At 50.2% G+C, this 22,557-nt stretch overlaps 1 long non-coding RNA gene across 3 annotated transcripts; it reads right to left on the bottom strand.

Annotated features, from left to right (window-relative positions):
* Positions 1 to 193: 193 nt before the first annotated feature.
* Positions 194 to 19,877, bottom strand: LOC309612222. 3 transcript variants are annotated; one of them, XR_014235063.1, is made up of 3 exons: positions 19,626 to 19,877; positions 18,215 to 18,291; positions 194 to 17,916 (listed from the first exon to the last, which is right to left on the bottom strand). It is a non-coding gene; the product is annotated as an uncharacterized lncRNA (long non-coding RNA). The 3 variants fall into 3 exon arrangements; XR_014235064.1 differs by having other exon boundaries at positions 194 to 17,463; positions 17,725 to 17,916; positions 18,215 to 19,857; XR_014235062.1 differs by having other exon boundaries at positions 18,215 to 19,877.
* Positions 19,878 to 22,557: the final 2,680 nt, after the last annotated feature.

Raw genomic sequence — 22,557 nt, 5'->3', positions numbered from 1 at the left:
TGAGCACCTTGTTTTCTTTCTTTTTTTAAGTATTGGTGAAATGGTCCCATTGGAAAGGCTTCTAAATAGGCCTCTCCAGGCAGGGCTGTGAGCTCAAAAATCTTTGTATACTTCTGAAAATTGAGGAGTAGCTCTGCTCTAAAGCATCTCTGGTGGTGTTTTGTTGTTGTTGTTCTGTTTTGTTATTTTACTGTAATACAAGCCTACAGTATTTGCACTAAAGAAAGCTTGTTAGAAAAAGCTTGCTGCTATGGAAGAGAGAACATATTACAACTTTTTTTCCTTTTTTTTTTTTTTTTTTTTGGTTAGCTTCTCCACTTTCAATTGAGTAGCATTTTGTAGAATAAAATGAATTAAGATTGAAGAGCCTCTGATGGTTGGTTTATTCTGTGTTTTCTTCCCATCTCTCCTGTCACGTCTCCTTTTTTCTTCTAGACTTTTCTACCTTTGGCCCCGTGGGCAGAGCTGGTCTCTCTGGTGGGAGTGGGGAAGCAAGGAATGGCTCCCTGGGAACCTCTTTCTGCAAAACTGGGAGGTGAGCCGCTGGGAGGGGCTCAGACCTTCCCCACCTCCTTTCTCCTGCTTCTTTCTCTTCTTGACCCTCTCCAAACCCTCCCAGTCCTGTTTCCCACTTCTCAGGGCCTGATTCTCAGCTGGCTGCCAAGTGCCAGCCACTAATGGCTCACAGTGCTGTCCCTTCCTGGGGGTACTTTGGATTGTATTTCAACAAGGTTGACTCTGGAAACTCAAGAATCTTCAAAAAACCAATTTAAGGTATCGCTCGGATGGTCCAGGTGGTCACGTGAGGTCACGCGCAGGAAAGGCCTCTGGAAACAACCAAGGTGTGCAAATAAGTGGGATGATCACATCTCTGGACTTCCTTTTTGAATAGACCCAGTTTGTTGGGTGTGGAACACTGAGAGGTGTCAGCCAGATCCCATTGCCCTGTAGACCAGGAAACCCCGGGGTAAATGGGGGAGCATCTGTCCTGGGTGCTCTTTCCCTGCAGTATAAACGGTAGGGAGACACACCTGTAATCAATTAGCGCTCGTGATGGTTGGCAGCTGCTGAGAGTCAGGCCCTGAGATGACACCACTTGCTCCTAATCTGCATAAGACGAGCCCAGGGTGTAGGCCTCGTTTCCTGGAGGACCCAAGAGCACTGACCTGTGAGTCACAGGGGCCCTGAATCCTAGGCCTGCCCCCACTACCCGTAACCTCTCTGAGCCTTAGTTTCCTCTCTGTAGAGGGGGAGGGGAACAATAATACTATGAGAGCAGCTGCATGGGAAGGATTCCCATATCTCCTTTCCCTTCCGAGAGGGCCTGGAATATAAGGGAACGGGGCACTCAGAATTCTCAGCACCGGGCCTCCAAGCCACCTCTTCTGCCTGAGTAGACAACAAGGAAAGGGTCTGGGGTGTCTCAGGGGTACCTGTATTTTCCTGAGCAACTGATGCGTCTCTTTGTGAGTGTCAAGGAGGCAGGTGCTGGGAATGTTCATGTCGGCTTCTGTCGGCTTTCGGGATTATGCTGTCCCGAGAGAAGCAGGCGTCTCTGCTCGCCTCTCGTGGCTAGGCGCTTCTGTCACATTTTTCATCTTCCAGTAACACTTCGAAATCGACTTCGTTTGTTAAAATTCCCACCTCTTCACTCACATGGCAATTAGAGAGGTTGATGGTTGCCAGGCGCTTATTAGATGGAGTCATAAGCAGTCCTGTTTCTTTGGGTGGCTGTCAATGCCTTCAAAGCATGCAGACAGCTTTTTAGTCTTTTATTGAGAAAAACAATAAGGGGCCACCTCCACTGGGCTCTAACAGGGTCTGTTGGGGAATTTGCAATTCCTGCTGAGTCTAGGCTGTCTTGAACCAAACTGGTTCAGTGACCTGGGTTGATGGTAAACTCTATTGATTACATTTCCAACAAAGGTGGAGTTCTAAAGATTAAGCGGGGTTCTCTCCCTCGGGAAAGACGACTTGGTGAACGACTCCTGGGACTATCCCCTTTTGCTGGACCTAGAGTTTCCAAAGTGAACACAACTTTGTCACTGGGCTTTCTTTGTTCACTGGACCGCCACTGAATAAGGGAAAAGGAATTTCTCCTGGAGCTGCTATTTTCCAAGGCCGTCAGCAGTGTTTGTCTCTTGGGTTACTGAATGAGACATGTATGTGAAGGCATAGGAGAAGGTATGAAGTGTTGAAAAAAAAAGGAGGAGACTTGGTTATAAAGTTGACTGATGCAACTTGATTATAGCACGGCCACTGGGCTTGGGGCTCCCGGGCCATGTTTGAAATGAAAGGGTGTGATTTCCCTTTGGGTCCTGTGTCTTTAAAAGATGGACGGGTACTGGTATGTGGGCAGCCCAGCCCCCCCGCCGCTGGTTCAGGGCCCTGCCAGGCCTGCGCACAGCAGGCCCCAGAGAGGAGGGCTGACGGCCTCCCGTCCCCACCAGCCTGGCACTTGATCCAGGATGCTGCTTCAGCACCTGCCCTTGCTCTCTCTGACGGAGTCTGTTCCCCCCGTGACAAGACAACAAAAGGACGGTTTCCTGAGAAGCTGTGAGCTGTTAGGACAAGTCCACCCGCCATTCTTTACAACCAGCCTTCACCTTTGCCGGGACCTGCCTGGAGTGGGGAGAAACTGTAGCCTGTGACTCTGCTCTTTGGGGCAGGATCGCCCTCCTTCCACCCCACTGGGCCCTGATGGACAGACGGCCCAGCGAAGCGTCTGGGGCGCCATCCACAGTCTGCGAGATGTTGTCTCTGGGAGGTTCCCCTGGTTTAAAGGAAAAAATAAAACCTGCTTCAAGCTCCACCTCTGGAACTAGAAACTCCTAAATCAAACGAATCACCTTAACGAGTCCTTGTTAAGGACTCAGCCAACGGAGCAACAAACCAAAATACACACATTCAACTGGTTTGTAACGGTGCTCAGCTGAATGTCTCTGAGGACACTTTGGAGGACCCCAGTCCTGATCCAAAGGTGAAACGCAATTTTTTAAATTGAGGTGAAACTCACATCACATAAAAGTAACCATGTTAAAGTGAACAGTTCAGTGGCATTTGGTACCTTTACAATGTTGTGCAACTACCACTTCTATCTAGTTCCGAAACATTTTCATCACTCCTAAAGGAGACCCTGACCCATTACGCAGTCACTCCCCGTGCCCCCTGCCTCCAGCCCCTGGCAACCACCAATCTGCTTTCTGTCTCTATGGATAAATTTAGGTAGTATTTTTGAGAATCCCAATGACTATTTTCTGAACTAAAAAACAATCATGAAACATTAGCATGGAAAATAATAGCTATGAACAGTGATGTAGTTTCCTCCTTATTTTAGTGCTTTGTAGATTTCATATCCTTTACATTCGTGGTCTTGTTCAGAAGCCCAAGAGACAAATGTTGCTGAACATGTTGGAAATTATCAGCTCCAGGAGAAATTCCTTTTCCCTTAACGCAGTGGTGGATCTGGTACACTGGCAAAGACAGTCACCACCTTGATCTGCTACATAAGACATGCCTTGGTTTCTCAAGTAAAGACAGAATAAATCTGAAAAGACAGACTTTGTTCACGGATGAAAACAGGCACCTTTTCCGTGTTGTAAACATAGGAGAACCACATTTAAATTAATTTTAAAAAATTAATGTGCAGATGGAGACTGTCACCATCATAGTCTTGAAGGTATGAGGGAGAAAATATTCATTCAAAAATATTTTTGTGTCCCTACTAAGTGCATGACACTCTAAAGCCACCACTGGGGACACAGTTGTATAAGACTCTATTTACCCAAGTGTTATATGAGGTGTCTCTTTGCCTCACAGTCAAATTTTTCATTTGAAATAACAATTAATTACGAACTAGAAGCTTCCCTCAAGGAGGTTACAATCTGATGGGAGTGAAGGGACAAGGAAAACAGACATTCACAGTGGAAAATGTTAAGTGGCTCAGCCTGTGGCAGGTGAGGGTTTCAGAGAAGATTCTGCAGTGGAAGAGGTCCTGGGCTGGGAGGAGAAGTGGAGTCTGTACAGGACAGAGTGGAGAGCAGGCATTCCTGGCACAGGGAACAGTCTGAGCAAAGACCCAGTGCGGGAGGAAAGCGTGGGACAGCTTTGGGGACCAGGAAGTAGTCCCCAACATCTGGAGCATGGGCAGGTTTAAGGGGATGCTGGAAATTGAAGCTGAGAGCTCGAGAGCCTCAATGACAGGCTTGAATCTTCTCATCAGTCAGTCATTCAGCCCAATGTAGTGCCTATTTGTGCCAGGCCCTGTCCTCCGTGCTGGGGAGATAGAGGTGTTAAGGAAGCACACACATGCATGCACACACACACACACACACATACACGCACACACCTGCCATCGTCTAATGGGAGTATGATCAAGTAATTACAAGTTCACTGGGCATCTCAAAGAAGACACATAAGCTGTCATGGGTGCAGTTATCACTGGCACTTCCCCTAATTTGTGAGGCTTCCCAGAACTAGTGGCATTTAAGCTGAGACCCCAAATGTAAGCAGAAATGAGAATTTTGTTTTGAGGTATTGGGAGCTGTAGGCAGGGGGCGGCAGGTATGGACATGGCTTCCGTCACACACTAGGAATATTGAGGCAGCAGATGTGCAGGATGGGGAGGTGGGAGCGGGGAGCAGGGAGGCCAGGGGCTCTGCCCACAGCTCGGGAGAGAGAGAGCATGTCTCCTGCCTGCCCTCCTTTTCCTGCTTTAACAGAGAAGGGTCCCTCCTGCTCCCCAAGCCTCATTCCTCCCACCTTCTTCTCAGGGAGAAGCTTCATCAAGCAGCTTACAACTCTTCTTATTCCGTCGTTGACCTCTGCCTCTCTAAGGGCTCTTCCCATTAAATGAAGTCAAGTCTTGCCCATCTTAAAAATGATAAGAGCCCTCCCTTGACTCCATCCCTATTTCAGCCTCGGAGGAGTTATCTTTACTCGCTGGGCCCACTTCCTCACCTCCCACTCTTTCCTCAACCCACTCAAGTCCGCTTCCACCTCCACTGCCCTGAGACTACTTCCTTGTGACCAAATCCTACAGATATATCTCAGCCCGCATCTTCCTTGACCACGGCACAGCAGCTGGCTCTGCTCACCGCTCCTCCCTTGCAATGCCATTTTCTTTGCCTTCCCTCTTCCTGCCTTTGACTCTCATCTCTCCCTCACCACCACCAACTCCTGTCTCACTTCCTAAATATGCTTCAGATCTGAATGTGCTATCCAACCCTACCATCACCATCCTCATACAAACCCCTGTCATCCCTCACCTGGGATGTCACCTCCAATCCCCATTCTGCAGCCATAGCGCCAACATTTTGTGTGTTCACAGTCTGCAGGTTCTGGGACCCAACCACTAAATTGATTATGTAAGTCTCCCACTCAAAGCCTGTCGTAGAGATATATCCATTAGTATTACATTCAGCTGCCGGTGACAGAAAACCCAAATAAACAGAACCTTGGACACACAGAGCTTTAGTCTCTCCTATAAAAGTCTGGAGCCAGAGCTTGAGGGCTGGTCTGGTGGTTTCATGAAGTTGTCAGGGGCCAAAATCCTCTAGCTTTTCTTTCCTGTCCATTCCCAAGATACGGCCCTAATTTCCATGATCCATGTTCTACCAAACTCTAGCCATCATATTTGCTTTCCAAGAAGCAGTATGGTGGAATGGGAGAGAGGCTTCCCCTCCCCCTCTTTTATTTCAACTCCTTCCCTCTTACAGAGAGTTTCCGGAAAAACCTTATGACACTTCTATTTATATGTAATTAGCTAGAAGTTACACCCATGGTCAGAGCTAGCTGCAAGGGAGTCTGAGAAATGTCATCTTAAATACAGCCTTAGTGATATATACAGCCTTAGTCGTAAAACTGGGGGTTGTGTTACTGAGGAAGAAGGGAAGAATGGGTACTGGAGTAACCAACAGGCAGTTTCTGCCATAGTCTGCCCTTTGGCCACCCCAAAATTTATATGCCCCCCTCTTCTCATACACTGAATTATTTCCTTTCCTCCCCCGGGGAGACAACTCCAAAGCCTCAGGCGGATCAAGGGCCCAGATCATCAGGCGATGTGCAGCCCTCTCCATGGGCATCAGATGAAGCTCTGTATGGTCTGAACACATCTAAGCGAAAACACTCCACCCCATACTTACTTGCCAGGTGGAATAGGAATAGGATAACCGCAGTGAAGACTCCCATTCAGAAAAGGGAATCAAGGGACACATCTGACACTGGTTCATGGCAACTATCAGATACTGATAGACTGGAGGAGGGAACCCCCCTCCCCGGCAGTGGAGCTTTGTCCACTGTCTGTGTCTCTGGGCTTCTCCTTCTGGGAGGCCCTTCTTGGTGCATTATCCGCCATGGCTATGCCTGAAACAGGCATTGGTGAGCAGGGCCCCTGGGAGCTTCAGAGTGTTCACCGTCTACTTCCTGCTACTGCAGGTTCTGGGGCCCAGGGATTGTATTAGGAAGTAACTATTAAATGACAGGCCATAGTCAATACTTTTTGTTGTTGTTTGTTCAATGCATTAAAAAAAAATGCTTAGCAGGATTTCAATCTATCTGCTTCTTGTCTATTTCTTATATTAAACCCGCAGCTACAGATCTAATGCAGCCATCATTTTAACACTGCATGGGGACCCAGGGTGGCTTGAGAAGGTTAAATTCAAACCTTCCCTGTGCCTAACCACACTGCAATTTACTTTGATGTGAAGACCTCTAGAGAGATATTTAAGGAAATCTCCTCCCAGGCTCCCCTCCCTCCCTCATCTAACACACCTTTGCTACCTGGGACTTCAACTGGAGGATGGACCACGAGGGTGCACACCTGACTTCCTTCCACACTTGCTTCCTCTCTTACCTCCTCCCCAACATCCTCCAAACTAGAGATTGAGGCTCTCTCCTCTGTTCTCCTCTTCATTTTTTTCCTTTTTTTTAGCTTGCACACTTATTTATTTATTTATTTATTTGGCCACACCATGCGGCACGCGGGATCTTCATTCCCTGACCAGGGATCAAACCTGTGCCCCCTGCAGTGGAAGCGCGGAGTCCTAACCACCAGGCCGCCAGGGAAGTCCCTGTTCTCTTCTTTAGCTAAAGCCCTAAGATCAATTCTGTCAGGTTAGCTTCTTGAAATCTTAAAGAGAAAGTTAAAGACATCCAGAACATCCTTTTCCTTGATAGCGACTGTCTTTCAAGACTATTGCCTGGCTGAAAAATCTTATTTTCAATGTCAGAAGCTAAATACTACTTATCTCCTTCTCTGAATTGTTTTTCTTTGATAATTCTGACACCACTTTCAAGGCAAGCAGACGAATGCACTGATGAGGAAGGAGGTCACATGCACAGAAATGCAAAAGAGAAATGCAAGTAATCCTATTTTGAAAACTAGGATCCTGCTTACATCATTAAAAACTTCATGTTTTGCTGAGGGTAAGTCCAAAATGTGTAAGCGGGTTCTTTGGGGTTTGATTCCTGCTTCCTCCCCAGCCTCATCTGGTCAAACTCCCAGCCTCACATTTTCTCAACAACCACACTGGACTTTTCTCAGTTCCTTCAACACATTTTGCTCAGGACCTTCATAATAGCTTTAGTGTAGCCTGGAAATCTCTTTGCCTCTCTCTCTGACCATCTCCTGTTCATTTCTCAGGTCTCAATTTAAAGGTCACTCAATTTAAAGGTCACTGAAATTTAAAGATTTCCCTGCCATGGCATCCCTCAGATCATCTTGCACCTTTGGGACTATTTAATTATTTTAAATGGCATATTAAGTATCTCTGTTCCCCACTGGAACATCAGCTGCATGAGGGCAAGAATGATCTCTCTTCTGTCCGCCTGACACAACCTTAGGTCATCATAATCTCTAACCTAGATTAGAATGATGAGTTCCTAAAATGCAAATCTTCTTGAGGTCCTTCCTCTTTTCACTCAGGTTAAAGTCAATCTCCTTTGTGCAGCTTCCAAGGCCTTGTGTGATCTGGCCCCATCTCTTCCCACTTGACTCCCCGTCCCCTTCCATGTTGATCTAGATTGAAACGTCTTTCAGGGTACTATAGGGGCTAAACCTTTGCCTACAAGTCTTCAGGTAAGTTATGCCCAATTTATGGTATAAACAACTTCATCCTTCAGCTCTTAGCCAAGAGCTGCTTTGATTGATGGATGGACTTGTCATCCATCCTGTTCTAGGTGCCAGGAACTGTGCTAAGTGCTGAGGAAACAAACAGCAAGAACAAGACAGACGGGGCCCCCAGTCTCCATGTTGTCTTCCCTGACCACCCTCAGCCCGAGGCTGGGTTCCATGTCTCTCCTCTGGGCTCCCCTGACTCTCTGAAAACCCCCTAGCGGTGCCTCATCATACTGCTGCAATGATTGTTTACCTGTCTGTCTCCCCTGCCAGCCCAGAAGCTATTTGTTGACTGAATCTAGGAAGCATCAAGGTCCTCAGCTTGGGGGTAGTTACAAGAAACAGGAAATGGCACGGAACGGATGAGGTGGGCCACAGACGCTGTGGGCAGGGGGTGCAGGGCAATGTAGACCGGGGGCAGGGACGGAAGCAAAGGAAACAGCAGAGGCCCTGCTTCTCCTCCTTCCTCAGGGAGTTACAGAAAGTGTGGTCCGAGAAACGTGTTTGGAGCCAGACACAAAAGGTCTGGCTGTATGACTCCGTTCATTCTGTTACCAGAATAGGTACACCCAAAGAGGTAGAGTGTGGGTTGGTGGTTGCCAGGGGCTGGGGAGAGAGAGGATGGGGAGTGATAGATCAACGGGTACAGGGTTTTCTTTTGAGGTGATGAAAATGTTTTAGAAACAGGTAGAGGTGGTGGTTGCACAACACTGTGAAATGTAATAAAGGCCGCTGAATTGTACACTTTAAAAATGGTTAATTTTATTATGTGAATTTCACCTAAAGAAGGGAGGAAGGAAGGAAGGACTCAGAGCTGGAGTAAGGGGAGAGTGTAGGGACCATTTCTTTCCCTCTGCCAGTCCCTGATGAAGTCACAGTGACTCCTGGGACTCTGGGGCTGGCTGGGTCTGCTTTGACAGGAGAGTCTTCCAGGACATCTGGTTCTTCTCCAGGTACAGGTAAGCTTGGAACGCCTGGACACTGGCCCCTATGCACCCGGGCATGGGGCAAGAGCATCACAGTCTTCTCAGATGCAATGACTGGACGGCAGGCTTTCCTGGATGGGGCAGAAGAGGAGTGCTCCACACACACCTGCACCGAGAATTGGGTCTCGAAAGCCATAGTGAATAAGTGTGAGTGTTTGTCAGGGCATGAGATTGGTGTGTCTAGCTGAGGGGCAATGTGGTCAAAGGGAAACCACCCAAAGTGGTACTGTCCTCAGGTCCTTCTTCTGCCAACAAGTGGCTGTATAATCTTAAGCTAGTCACTTCTTGTTTCCCAATAAAAATAAAAGCTACAGCCATTGCTGGTGGGAAAGAGAAATGGTACAGCCACTCTGGAAGACAGTTTGGCAGTTTCTTACAGAACTAAATATACTCTTTTTTAAAAAAATTTTTGATTTATTGAAGTATAGTTGATTTACAATGTTGTGTTAGTTTCTGGTATACAGCAAATTGACTCAGTTATACATATATATAATAGTTTTTGGACTTCCCTGGTGGCGCAGAGGTTAAGAATCCACCTGCCAATGCAGGGGACATGGGTTCGAGCCCTGATCCAGGAAGATCCCATGTGCCACGGAGCAACTAAGCCCGTGTGCCACAACTACTGAGCCTGCTCTCTAGAGCCCGCGAGCCACAACTACTGAGCCTGCGTGCTGCAACTACTGAAGCCCGCACACCTAGAGCCCATGCTCCGCAACAAGAGAAGCCACTGCAATAAGCCCGCGCACCACAATGAAGAGTAGCCTCTGCTCGCTGTAACTACAGAAAACCTGTGGGCAGCAATGAAGACCCAATGCAGCCAAAAAAAATTAAAAAAAAAAATAGCTTGCATTTGCTAATACCAAACTCACACTCCTTCCCTCTCCCCTCCCCTTTCCTCCTTGGCAACCACCAGTCTGTTCTCTATGTCTGTGAGTCTGTTTCTGTTTCGTAGATAAGTTCATTTGTGTCATATTTTAGATTCCACATGTTAAGTGATATCATATGGTATTTGTCTTTTTCTGACTTACTTCACTTAGTATGATAATCTAGAGGTCCATCCATGTTCCTGCAAATGGCATTATTTCATTCTTTTTATGGCTGAGTTATATATATTTATATATATATATACATATATATACACACACACACACACACATACATACCACATCTTTATCCATTCATATGTCAATGGACATTTAGGTTATTTCCAATACATGCGTATCTACCAATAATTACCTTAAATGTTGATGGACTAAATACTCCCATCAAAAGACATAGAGTGGCAGACTGGATAAAAAAAACAAGAGCCTAGGCTTCCCTGGTGGCACAGTGGTTGAGAATCTGCCTGCCAATGCAGGGGACACGGGTTTGAGCCCTGGTCTGGGAAGATCCCACATGCCACGGAGCAACTAGGCCCCTGAGCCACAACTACTGAGCCGGTGCTCCGCAACAAGAGAGGCCGCGATAGTGAGAGGCCCGCGCACCGCGATGAAGAGTGGCCCCCGCTTGCCACAACTAGAGAAAGCCCTCGCACAGAAACGAAAACCCAACACAGCCAAAAATAAATAAATTAATTAATTAATTAATTTTTTAAAAAAGTAACAAATCTTCAAGTACAATTGGTGTCTTTAAAAAAAAACAAGAGCCTACATTAAACATACTCTTTATGAACCCACAATGGTGCTCCTAGGTATTTATCCAAGCAAGTTGAAAAGTTATGTCCACACAAAACCCTGTACATGGATATTTACAGCAGCTTTATTTATAATTGCCAAAACTTGGAAGCAACCAAGATGTCCTTCAGTAGGTGGATGAAGAAAGAAACTGTGGCACATCCAGACAATGGAATATTCTTCAGCGATAAAAAGAAATGAGCGATCAAGCCACAAAAAGACATGGAGGAAACTTGAAAGCATATTGCTAAGTGAAAGAAGCCAGTCTAAAAAGGCTACATACTGTGTGATTCCAACTATATGACATTCTGGAAAAGGCAAAACTATGAAGATAGTAAAAAGATCAGTGGTTGCCGAGCGTTCAGGGGGAGGGAGGGAGGGATGAATAGGCAGAGCACGGAGGACTTCTAGGGCAGTGAAAGTACTCTGTATATTATAATGGTGGGTAAACGACATTATACATTTGTCCATAGAGCGTACAACACTGAGAAAGAACCCTAACGTAAACTGGGGACTCTGCGTGGTCATGATGTGTCAGTGTGGGTTCAGGGACTGACTGTAACCACGCCGGTGGGGGATGTTCATGGTGGGGAGGCTGTGTGTGTGTGTGTTGGCGGGGGGCAGAGGGTATATGGGAACTCTCTGTACTTTCAGTTTTGCTGTGAACCTAAAACTGCTCTAAAAAATTAAGTCCATTTTTAAAAAGGGACCTAAAAAAATACAGGTTATCACTGTTGAGTGCTTACTCTGCACCAGCAGAGTACTGAGCACTGCACACCCACTCTGCCTTTAGTCCTCACAACCATCCCCAGGTTACAGATGGGGACGCTCAGGCTCTGAAGGATGGGTGACTCGTCCAAGGGCACCCAGCTGGTTATCGAAGAGCCCCAAGCGACTCTGTAGCACCTATCCTTGGCTACCTTTCTGCCTCAGTTGACTGTCCAAATGGTAATGATGACGACAGCATCCCCGCCTGGGAGGTTGTGAGCATTAAATGAGCCCTGGGTGAAAAGGTCCTTTGTAGGGGTTTTCACAGAAGTTATTATTTGATTAAGTTGCTGTGTAAAGGGTATGCGTAATAAGCTCTTGGAAAGAAGAGTTCAGTTAAAAGCAAGGGTGTGGCCTTTCTCAGACCTGTGGGAACAGGAGGTGTATAGGTTGTGGAGGTGCCAGGGCTCTCACCTCCTCTCCACGTGCTCGGGGGTCCTGGTGGCGGCCGGGGCCATCCCAACCCACTCCCTGCACATCGAGCCCAGGACCCAGCCCTCAAGCAGCAGTGAGGTAGAGCGCAAAGGAACTGGGGCGTCCCCTCCCTATTTTTCACGCTCAGGATGGAGCACAGAGCTGACTGACCCCGAGGGATCTAGCACAGGGCTAGCAACCATTTAAAGCCATTCAAGCCTTTAAATCCCTGTTGGGTCACTCATTAGCTGAGTGAACTTGGACGAGTTACTCAACCTCCCTAATGAACTTCCATTTTCTCATCTGCAAAATGAGGATAACTCCATAGGGTTATTGGAAGGATTATGTGAGATAATGTACTTAAGGTGACTCAAACCTAGTAAGCCCTGCATGATAATTATGTCATGGTTATGCAGCCATCCTTCCTTATTACGACACGACTGAGGTGGAACCCAGAGAGTGCAAGCAGCTCGTTCCAGGCTACACAGCCGGTTTGCGGCAGGCCTGGGCTTCCTCTGCAATCATTTCCACCCCTGCCTTGGTCAGGCCTTTTCTGAGAATCCCTCACAGATCAAACAAATCGATAGCCTGCATTTCACACCCCGGTCAGTAGCCCCCTGCCCCCATTTGGCAATGGAATTAGAAAACCACAGGCTGTTACTTTTTCCTGGCTATGCCACTAGTTTGCAAACTGGGATGATTTCCTTGAGTTCCTCAGTGCTGAGCTCTGCCCCCTTCATCTGAGATGGGCCTCCCTGTGGGCTCCAACAGATCAGCACACCTCTCCCTCTCCAAGAACAATATTAGCATTCCAGAGCCCCTGGCCTGCTCACCCTGCAGCCAGAATCAGTATCCAGACACCCACACCCCCAACTCTCCTGAGTGGACCCAGACTCATCAGTATTTCTCTGACTTGGTGACACCTTATCCCCTTCTCAAAAGTGCTGCCTGACCTACAGGTCTTTTATACAATTAAAGTGAATTAAAAGTATGTAATTCTGTTTGGAACATTTCGCAACAGCCCTGCAGATAATGACAGACAACTCTGCATTGTGAAGCAGAGCCGGGAGCTCTGGCTCCCGTCAAAGCTGGCTCTGATACCCCAAAGCCAGGCATTCGGTGGCCAGCATTCTCTGCCCCGGACAGATCTCCCCGAGGCATTCTCTGCTACTCTGAAACCCCTGCTTCCTCCCGTCCCCACCTCCCACCATTTCAGAGCCCTCGCACCCCATAACCACTGCCTCATAAGCCATCACTCCTCCCCCTTCCCTGTGCCACAGGGCCTGCTGACGGGGCCACCCCATGGCCCCAAGGAGCAGGTGTGAGCGGGTGACTGGTTGAGGGTAAGGATATGGCGCTGTGGAGACCCTGAAGGGGTCCTCGCCTGCCAGGCCGAGCTGGGAGATCCATGGAGGGTCCCCAGGAATGACCACTAGCACTTAAGCTGGCCTCCAGCTGTTCCAAGCACTTACCAGACAGTTACCTATTAAGCAGATACTATTATTACCCCTACTTTAGAGATGGGTAAATTGAAGCCCAGAGAGGCTAAGTAACTTGTCCAATGCCACACAGCTTGAAACTGGCAGAGCAGAGATGTGGGCCCATCATTTGGGCCCGGGTGCCATTGGAACACGGGAACTGGCTACCCCCTAAGCTAATCCCACCCACGCAATCACCTCTCCCCTCTGCCACTGACAGGTGCCTTCTGTGTTATCTGCAGTTACATCTTCGAGACACGGCTGGGTTCTCTCTGCAAGTCAGGACAAGCGCACAGGGTGGCTGGCCACAGGTTGAAGGCCCTCTGCCTGCTTTCCCCGCCCTCAGACCCAGCCTCACCCCAGCTTGGGAACCCTTCGAGGGTGCTATGATCTGAATGTTTGTGTCCCCCCAAAATTCAAATGTTGAAGCCTAATCCCCAAGGTGATGGTATTAGGAAGTGGGAACTTTGGGAGGTGATTAGGTCATGAGTGGAATGAGCACCCTTGTAAAACCGGCCCCAGAGACACCCCTTGCTTCCTTTCACCAGGTGAAGACACAGCAAGAAGTCAGCTGCCTGAGGCCCTGGGAGGGCCCTCACCTGACCATGCTGGCACCCTGATCTTGGACTTCCGGCCTGCAGAACTGTGAGAAATAATTCCTGATGTTTATTTATTTATTTATTTTTTATAGATTTGTTTATTTAATTATTTATTTTTTGGCTGCATTCGATTTTCATTGCGGCAAGCGGGCTTTCTCTACTTGCAGCGAGCGGGGGCTACTCTTCGTTGAGGTGCGCGGGTTTCTCATTGCGGTGGCTTCTCTTGTCGCGGAGCATGGGCTCTAGGCGTGCAGGCTTCAGTAGTTGCGGCACATGGGCTCAGTAGTTGTGGCTCGCGGGTTCTAGAGCGCAGGCTCAGTAGTTGTGGCGCACGGGCTTAGTTGCTCCGCGGCATGTGGGATCTTCCGGGACCAGGGCCCGAACCCATGTCCCCTGCATTGGCAGACGGATTCTTAACCACTGCGCCACCAAGGAAGTCCATTCCTGATGTTTATAAGCCACCCAATCGGTGGTATTTTCTTATAGCAGCCCCAGTGGACTAAGAGAAATGGTTTTGTGCAGGCACCTCGCTGCCAGGATGACCTGGCCGGGTCTGTGGCCAGCTGCCTTGCACACCCCACGCAGACCTGGCAGTCAGCCCCAAGGCAGCAGGTCCCAGGTCAGGCCTAGAAGCTCCCGCAACCCTAGGAGAGGCTGCCCGAGACCTTGTCCTGGGCCTGCTACTTGCCTTGGGGCTCAGCTTGCAGATGGGGCCGTGGGAGGTGGGTGGGGACTGAGGGAAGGCACCGCCTCTGGCTCTGCCCTACCTGCCCCCTTCCCCAGCTCTCCCTGTCTGCACCAGCTGCCCCAAGCCCCTGCCGCCTGCTCTCATGCCCTTTCTCATCCAGTCACACCTTCTCTCGTCTCATCAAAACACACAGCCTCAGTTCACGTACATCTAATGAGGAAAGGCCTGCACCACCGCTCAGCACAGGGCCTGCCCACAGCCAAGCAGTCCAGTCCTGCCCCTGGCCTCTGCTCCATGGCTCCTCCACCGCCCGGTAAGGGCGGCCCCTTCAGGCCCAATGCCATTGGCAACACTCTTCTGCCTCCTCTCTATCTGGGAAACGTTTTCTTATCCTTCAGAGCCCAGCAGAAGTGTCACCTCAGGTAGTGTCACCCAGGCAGGGGGGAGCCTCCACCCCAGCTGCTACTTCTCAGACCATGAACCGAGAGGTCTTGAGGCTGTTGATTTGTTTGATGTCCCTAGACTGATCTCCCCAAGGATGGCTACTCATCTCTTCTTTTTTCCTTTGGATTACTTTAAAAAAATTCACATTACACAAGTAATCTGTGAATATGTGCATACTGTAAAAAAAAAGTTAGAACAATACACAAAAAGCATAAGCCCCGACTCCCTTCCCATGGTTAATAGTTGTGTGAGTTTCTTTCTCTCTATATAAATTGATTTAGTATCTTTTTCCATAAATGAGATTAACCTATAGGTGTTGTTCTATGGCTCGCTTTTTTCACTTGATCATAGATTATGCGTGTGGTAGGCAGAATAATGGCCTTTCTCCCAAAGATGCACATGTCCTAATCCCCCAAATCTGTGAATATGTGACCTTCCATGGCAAAAGAGACTTTGCAGGTGTGATTAAGTTAAGGATCTTGAGATGAGAAGGTTATCCTGGGTCATCTGGGTGGTCCCCATGTAATCATAGGGTCTTTATAAGAGGGAGGCAGGAGGGTCAGAGAAAGATCGATTTGAACATCTTACACTGTTGGCTTTAAAGATGAAGGAAGGGGCCACAGCCAAGAATTGAGGTGGCCTTTAGAAACTGGAAAAGACAAGGAAATGGATTCTTCCCTGGAGGCTCCAGAAAGAATACAGCCATGCAGACATCTTGATTTTAGTCTGGTGGGATTTCTGACCTACAGAACTATAAGAAAATAAATACGTGTTATCTTAAGCCAGTTCGTTTGGGGGTAATTTTCTACAGCAGCAGTAGGAAACTAATATGGTGGGTATACAGCTGAGATAAACAATAATATTTATGGCAGTAATTAGTATTTATTGACTATATACTATATGCCAGATGCTGTTCTAGTGCTTTGGGTGGTATATTAGTGTGCTAGGGCTGCCATAACAAAATACCACAGACATTTATTTTCCCAGGGTTCTGGAGGCTAGACGGCCAAGATCAGGGTGCCCACAGGGTTCATTTCTCCTTCGGCCTCTTTCCTTGGCCAACCTTTTGCTACCTCTTCACATGGTCTTTTCTCTGTGTGCCCATTTCTTTGTCTTTTCCTCGTCTTACAAGGACACCAGTCATATTGGATTAGGGCCAATGGCCTCATTTGAACGTCATCACCCCTTATAGGCCCTGTCTCCAAATAATTTCTGAGGTACCGGGAGGTTAGGGCTTCAACATGTGAATTTGGTGGGGGACACAATTCTACTCATAACATGTGAGATAATTCTCGTTCAATTTCCACAGTAACCCAGTGAATTAGAAGCATTATTATCACAATTTTACAGATAAGAAAACAGGCACAGAGTGGTTAAGTTACTTCCCCAAATTTACACAGCAAATAAGTAGCAAGGCCAGGTCTGGGAATCACCTGTTCATATCCTTTGCCCATTTTTCTATGAGGGAATTATCTGCTGTTTTAGGTTTGCAGGTGCACGGGTGCTCAGGAAGCATTGATTAACGAATGAATGAGTGGGAGTAGCTCCCAGGGCTCCTAGAAGAACATGGGCCAGGCTGGGCTGAGCCTGAAGGCTGCTCGTGCCCACACCTCCCCAGGCTGGCAGGGAATGCCTCCAGGGGAAAACCAAAAACCAAGCAGGAGGTGGGTGGCCAGGAGGGGTGGTGGGGGAGGGATGGTGCCACCCTCTGTTCACCAACTGAGCACACTCCTGGGAGACTTTCTGGACGAGGGGGATGGTCTGGTTTCTCTTAACCCTCAAGGAACTGCGGCAGACAATTTTGTAGCTTGAGGTGTTCCACGGACAGTGTTGGGATGCTAGTGTCAAATCACTCCACCTGTAGCTCCAGATTCCGGATTTCAGTTACTCAGATGTCCTCAGAGAACTCCTCTTCAATATGGACAATCCAGGTCAGCTGCAGAGGAGGGATGGCCAGTGGCTTGGCCAGCTGTCTCTTGGGCACAGGTGGCTGACCAACACCCATGGCCGAGGGCTTGCCTTGACCTGGCCGAACAACTCATTCTGGTCACTGTGGCAAAGGAGACAGCTGCCCATGAGGCCCAGGCAGGTCTTTGGCTGGCCACCCAAATCAATGGGAATGCCCCAGTTACCTCTCGGGGACAGCAGATAAAGATGGCCTCAGAGCACTCGGCCCTCAGAGCGTGGAGCTCCAGCAGACCCTTCCCACATCAGACTCTCAGCTGGCTGTGGTCCAGGGGCCACCACACAGCCCACCATCGCTGCTTCTTGACCTCTTCTCTCCACTCCATCCCAGTCTGTATCAGCAGCAGGTAGAGACACTCAGCAACAACTTTATCTTGATCCAGTATGGTACTCATAGAGGGGAATTCGAGGGCCAAATAGAAGCTAAGAGAGTTGCCATTTCATCATAGGCTCTTGGTGTGAAAAAGCGTAAATATCACGTAGCCCCATTCTTCCCACTCAGCATTACAGGAGTTGAATTTCCTATATAACATCCCCAGGGCAGAACGATTACCCAGCCTTTGCTTGAACGCCTCCAGTGATGGGGAGCTTACCTCTTTACAAAGCAGCTGGTAAGATCCCCAGGCAGGTCCCACAGCTGGAGAGTTCATCCTTACATTGGGCCCTCCTTACACTGTAACCCATCTGCTTGCTGTTTCTTCCACCCGTCATCCCCACAGAAGATGGCCATTCCCCGTTCCTCATGGCTCTTCAGAGATTTGAAGGCAGCAAATGGGTCTCTTCCTCTAAGAGAAAAATTATGGGGTTTAGCAGGAGGAAAGAGATCCAGCCCTGTCAACCCTCAGGGAAGGTCTGCCCTGAGTTTCAGGCCCACTACAGAATGGCTTTGCTTTACCGACCTTCTCTATGAACCAGCATGTGGGCCCAGGGCAACAGTGTGGTGGGTCTCTAGGCCCTTTGGACTGCAGACACATAGCCTTGCTGGCTGGGAAGGCCTCAGCCCACTGTCTGAGTCCCAGTGGAGTGTTTCTGGGTCCCTAGGGCTTGGAGATAGGGACGCAACACCCCACAGACAGCACTGACCTTGGAATTTGACCGCCCGGCTCCCTGTTCTGGTTTCACCACCTCTGAAGCTTCAGTTTCTGAGCTTTAGTTTCCTCCTCTGTAAAAGGGGGAAATATCGTGTTGTTGTGAGGATCAAATGACATCACATATGGGAAAAAGCTTTGTCGACCAAAACATGCTCTGCAAATGAGTAACCAATTCTAGTGGTTAGCAAAGGGGGTGTGGGGCTTGGAGTTTCTTTGCTCTGGGCCTTCCTAGGGGGTGAGTGTTGAAGCAGAGTTGGTTTAAAGGGGGCTTTGGACTCCTACTCAAGCCCTGTGGCTAGTCCTTGGCACCCTAGGGGGCTCCCCACTGCAGGGCTCACAGCCCCCCATCCTGCATGACACCTGCAGGGCCTCTGTGCCCGTGTCTCCAGGAGTGGGTTCTGGCCCAAGTGCCTCAGCCCTGCTTTGGAGACCTGGAGAGAGCGGGTAAGCCTCACGAGGTCAGGGTTTGGGATGGGGGCCAGGCGGGAGGTACAAGGTAGGGCCCCCTGTCTTTCGGTTGGTTCTCCTCTCTTCTCAGGAGACCCCAGGGCTGCCTGCCCAGAGCTGCACATGCATGGCCTTCAATTTAGACAGAGGTTGATTCTAATTCCCCAGTAGAACGGGTTTATTGAGAGAAGCAATGGAGGATTGGGAGTCGGGGCCCAGCCTGATGACAGTGCAGGAGTGTGGAATGAGGAGGTCTCATCTAATCCAACTCATCATTGGACAGATGGGCCCCTGGAGGGGAGGGCTGTCCCAGCCCAGTAATGGGGGGCTAGATTTGCTGTGTTGGGGACTCCTGTGTCCCAAGCCAGGGCTCTTTCCCGGCAGCTTCCGTGGGTCTCTGCAGACTCTGTGCTTCCAGCCTGCGGCCCGTGAGTCCGGCCTGTCTTCTGGCAGGCCTGAGCCCCGTGACCGGACAGAGGTGGCTGCCGCCCTCACCCTCCTGGTGTCACAGGAGCAAGAGGCCAGGAGCCTCCACAAATAGCAGCGTGTTGCCACCTGCCTAACCCCAATCCGGTTTATCCTGAGTTGGCAGACGCACCAGTGGGACGTACTTCCCAGGCGGGGCCAGGCTGGGCAGCCCCATCCTTCCTCATGCCACAGGCGGCCAATGCGGGCGGGGGGAGTGCGGGGGGGGAAGGGGAGACGGGTCTGGATTATCTGGGGGGCTGTGAGATGAGGTGGGAGGCAGGCAGCTTGTTTCAGCGGAGGCGCAGCCCCACCCCAAGATGGTAGCATCCATTCCAGGGGGCAGCAGCGCTGCCGGCAGGGGCGTTCGCCCGGCTGGTGCCAGAGACGGGGCAGGTGCCGGGCTGTGACGGTGGCCTCCCCTCTCTGCCTGCCCATCCGCTCCGCTTGGGCTCCCCAGCTATAACGCAGAAACAAGTCCCATCCCTTACCTGCCCGGGGGGGGACACTGAGCCGGAGTGAGGTAATGTCGGCGTGGCTCAGCCCTCCACTGAGAGACGCAGCCTCTAAACACAAGTCTACTTTTACTGCCTAGAGCTCTGCTTGGCTCCCTCTGGCCCCTGCTGCTTCCTGGCCGCCTGGAGACCCGGGAGCTGGGCCAGTGTGCACGCTGCCCAGGCCCGTCCTAGGCATGGGAGAGGGAGCTCCCAGCACCCAGCACCCAGCTTTCTGGGCCCCCCGGCCCTTGGCCTGGATTAACTCCTCACAGCCCATTGTTCAGGGTTCCAGGAGCCGCCCGCTCCTGGCATTCTGGTTCCACCAGGAGTCTGGGCGGCCAGGCGTGGCCAGGGCCTAATGAGCAGGGTGTGCCCCGAGGAGTTGTTAGGAACAGGGTGACAGCTGTGGGCAGGTCCCCACCCTCGGCCGTCGGGTGGGCCGGCTTGCACAACAGTCACCTGTGCTGCAGACACCACGTGGCATCCTTGCCAAGCGTTTATTTTTAAAAAACAAATACTCAGCTTTGGTGGTAGGGGCGGAGAAGGTTTCTAAATATTTAAAAGACATCATGCCAGCACTTTTGAACCCCCAAATCTATTGTATTGGGAAAGATGATGCAAGTTTGTAAAATTGCTCCCAGTTACAAACAGGGTAGAACGCCAAACCCATACCTAGTTTCTTGTCTCCCTCAGCTCGCCCCTTCCCCATGATTTTAAAAGGAAAAGATTTCTGCAATCACTGGGCGATTGTGGGCAGGTGGGCCTCACACTGCGGCCATCCTCCACACCTGGGTCAGGATGGGCTTCCTGCTCTCTGCTCTCTGCGGGCAAACGTAACTGCCCGTTGTCCTTTCCTGGGTTGAAAAATGCTGGCAGGAGGGTGGATTCCTGGGCCTGCCTGGGTTTCATGATAGGGCTGTCACCTAAGATCTTCAGCAGCTCATGGAGTTCGGGACCAAATCAGTCCTCCAAGTAACGACCAAGTGGACTCAATATGCTGTGTGTTTCTGTGTGTCTTCTCTGTTTTCCAGAAGCAGGTCTCCTGCCTGGTAGCAGGAGTTAGTCTGATGGACACAGGGGGCCTGTCGAGAACGATGCTGAAGTACGTGTGAGTGTGTAAGTGTGTGTACGTGTGTGTGCACGCCGGGAGTCTTGCATCCCGGGTCCTGCTGTCAGCTGGGAGGCTTCCAGCTTAGAAATGGGACTGTGGAATCAGAGGGCTCAATGGGAGAGCTGTGGGGAAGGCAAGTGCAGGTGGGCCTGAGAAGAACACTGCGATGGTAGCAACGTGTTCCAGAAGCTGGGTGGATGCTGCTGGGTCTAGCAACATAGGGAGAGCCTGGGGACACCAGACTTCCAGTGGGGTGGGGCCCAGAATATAGGCTGTTCCTCTAGAATCTCTTTCCAGTATCATAAGCACTGGGGCCACAGCGAGGGCATCTGCTGAAATTCAGCCAGTCGGCCATCTCCATCATGCAGCAGCTTCGCCGTGCACCGCGGCAGGCTCTGAGGATATCCAGAGATTAGCCATCTCTGGTCGGCCCAGCTTCAGGTCTCACTCTAGCCCGGATCTCTCTGCTGAGCCCCAGACCCTGTCGAGCTGCCCACCTGACACCACTCATCCAGTCTTCACAGGGCTGCAGGGCGAACACCATTGCCTCTGCTAGAAATGCCGGGGGGATAAAAGAGAATGCAAACCTCGCCTCTGCCCACCCCCATCCCCCCAGTCCCTGTACTCCAGACACAACAGCTCCTTCAGGCTCTGGGACAAGCCAAGCTCATTCTTCCATCCACCTCTGCAACACACTGTAACTGCTATCCATCCCTCCATTTTTTCAATTTATTTCAGAAAAATTAAGATCTCACCTTCCCTCTTCTGGGGAGCATTCTGCAGTCAAGCCCTTCAAATCTGTCTCAGTGGAGGGAGTTTCCATCACCAGCAAGCAAGGGAAGAGGGTCGTTGGAAAGACCTGGAGGTTGATTGTTAGAGCAGACGACTGCCATGGGTGGCGGGGGGAGGGTCAGAGTAGAACATCTAGAAGTATCTTCAGTCTTACAAATGAGACAGTTCTACATTGTGATGGAGTGAGGTAAGGGGGGCAGGGGCTGTGCCTAATTTAGCAGGAGACCTTGGGCAAGTCCACTCCCCATTCTGAGCCTCCATGTTCCCATTGACAAAATGGGAATGATGAGTCCTGCCTCTCAGGGTGTTATGAGGACCAAACGATATATACCCCTTATGAAAGTTTTTAACACGGACCTGACCCATAGGAGATGCTTAATAAGTGCCAGCTCTTTTTCCCCTTCTCTCAAGGCAGCAGTCCACTGCAAAGGCCGGGAGAGTCTAGAGGTGCCCCCAAAGCATTTACATCCCCTAGGGCACTTCGGGGACGATGAGGAGGTAGAGGGACTAATCAGCAGGAACTGTGACAACCGGGCATTAAGAAATTGCCAGCACTGTGGCCATCCTGCTGGTCTCTTAATTAGCCCGAGTTAATGAACAGCATGATTCATGATTTGCTGCTTCTCAATGATGCCCTTTCTGCTTGCCTTCCTCCCACCTTGGCCCGACTGTTGCCACCCCCATCCCACCGTTCGCATCACCCGCCAGCCACGCAGCAGGCCTAGATGTCAGCCGCATGTGGGAGGAGGGGGTCGACTCTCCTTGGCCCCCTGGGCCCCCAGCCCTGCCCCTGTCTGGTTCTTGGACCAGCTGAGCCCAAGGGAAGTCCCAGTGGGTGCTGAGGAGCTCTGTGTAGGAAGCCCTGAGTTAGCCTCCCGACAGGGGTGACAGATGACGGACTTGGCCAGGGCCACATAGTGTGTTAGGGGTGGAGCTCAGGCTAGTGCGCTGAGGCCTCGGGTGCAGGGACTCAACACGGTCCCCTCACCTACCTCCTTCCTTTGGCCCTGCCGCACACAACTG

The sequence above is a fragment of the Balaenoptera borealis genome (genome assembly GCF_965194805.1).
Source record: "Balaenoptera borealis genome assembly, chromosome: 15".
NCBI lineage: Eukaryota > Metazoa > Chordata > Mammalia > Artiodactyla > Balaenopteridae > Balaenoptera > Balaenoptera borealis.
The sequence above is the reverse complement of the archived record's forward strand: the minus strand, read 5'-3'. Positions and strand labels throughout refer to the sequence as shown.